Genomic DNA, 2,128 nt, shown 5'->3' on the forward strand with positions numbered 1-2,128 from the left:
AAGAGATTGAGGTAGATTTATATGTGTGATAGGAAAGATTTTCATTATGTAAGAAGTCATGTGAAAAATCAAGATTCAGACCAGTGTATAATATGCTTCCATTTGTGCAGGGAAAAAATTTATACATATAGATATAAATATATATACACACACACACAAAATATATATACACACATAGATGCAGGTATAATGTATATATAGATCAACACTCATAAGAACATAGAAAATCAGTGATTACTGCCTCTAGAGAAGAAGATTTTTAGATCTTTGAAGTAGGAGGAAAATCTGCTTTTTATTGAATATACTTTGTACTTTTGAATTATTTAACATGCAAATATATTACTGCTTTATTTATTTTTGTTTTGCTTTGTTTTTATTTGCATCTTAAAATACGAGGTGATGTGAACTGCTAAGACAGCTGCTAGGGCCATTTTGACAGTTTTGAATGCAGAATTTCTTCTAGGTTGCAGCATTCTTGCAGAACTTACCACACGAAATCATGTCTGTAAGTGGATTAACCCTCTACTCCCAAGCCAGAGGCTTTTTTGTCTGACTCCATCCATCCACCCATCCATCTTCTCACTCTGTTTGCAAGTATTCTGTATGTACATTTAACTCTATTATACAGACTAACATAATTTCACTGGCTAGAACCTTTCTGGCCTGTGCCTTGTAGAGTGAAAAGATCATGGACTTTGCAGTCCTGACTTAAAAATCAGCTCCCATCACTTTATAACTGTGTCATCTTGGACAATTTATTGAGCCATTCTGAACTTCTGTAAAACAGGGAGAACCCCCCCCCCCCCACCTGGTGGGTTGCTCGGAGGAGTTATTGGGATAATGTATACACAGTGAGGCAGAGGGTAGAGCCTTGTATCACAAGCAGCCTGGCCTTAGCAGGCTGCTGGTTTCCTTTTGTAGCACTGATCTCTAAGCAGTGACTGATGGGACTTTAATAATTCCTCAGGGTCCCATCACAAGCCCTATTCTTTGGGCCCTTAATATGAAATGAAATAGAATAGAATATTTCTAGTCAAGGACAAGCTTTTTTTTGAAAATTTCTCAACATGAGACTTGAAAGGCAGGCTGCTGGCACTAGCTTTGTAAGCTGCCCAAACGGTCACTTAAATTGCTTTATACAGTCATTACAGTCATTCGTTCATGTTTAATTTCTAGTGTTTTTCATTCATAGCACATTTACATGCTCTTCCAGCAGACATAATGTTATTCTGCTTCAAGAATAAATGCCTTTTTGATTTTTTTAAAGCACAGGTCAGCTGGCAACAAATTCTCTCACCTTTTGTTTGTCTGAAAATATCTTTGTTTTGCCTTAATTTTTGAAATATATTTTTGCTTGGCAGTTATTTTCTTTCAGCATTTTCAAGACGTTGCCACAGTATCTTCTGACTTCCATAGTTTCTCTTGAGAAGCTATATGTCAGTCTTTTTGTTGCTTCTTTGAAGGTAATTTGTTTGGAAGCATCATCTGGTGGTTTATAGGATTTTCTTTTTATCTATTTTTCCCCCATAGCAATTTAGTTGTTACACTCCTAGGTGTATTTTTCTCTATATTTATCCTGCTTGAGGGTTTTGGCATTTCTTGAATTCATAGCTTGACTCCTTTAAATCAGCTTTGAAAAATTCTCACTCATTAACTCTTCAAATATTATACCTATTGCTCCCAACTCAATCTCATTCTCCTACCCTTCTGGAACTCTAGTTACACATGTCAGACCTTTTCAAAATGTCCTACATAATTTTTAAATAATATTTTCTGTTTTTTCCTTCCCCCCCTCTGGAATTTGTTTGGAATGTCTTTTCTCAGTTAAATTGCTCAGGGACATTTTTTTTAAAGACTTGTAGCGTAGATCTCTTTTGGGAGGATGCATACCAAATGCAGAGACTGACTCCTGTGAGGCCTGCTTATGATGACGTCCTAGGAAGCTATTAAATTGTTTCATCTCTTTCTGGAAAAACATATTTTCCAAATTGGAGCCATTTCCCCTTAAATAAATCTTTTTCTCTTGGAATGATAAAGAAAAGTACACCATTTAAAAAATAACGTATAGGGGGTGGAAAACACCTTTCAGAAGATCTTCTTTATTTCCAGTTGTTACAAACAGGCTACT

This window comes from Galeopterus variegatus, unplaced genomic scaffold (assembly GCF_000696425.1).
Source record: "Galeopterus variegatus unplaced genomic scaffold, G_variegatus-3.0.2 Scaffold5607, whole genome shotgun sequence".
Taxonomy (NCBI): domain Eukaryota; kingdom Metazoa; phylum Chordata; class Mammalia; order Dermoptera; family Cynocephalidae; genus Galeopterus; species Galeopterus variegatus.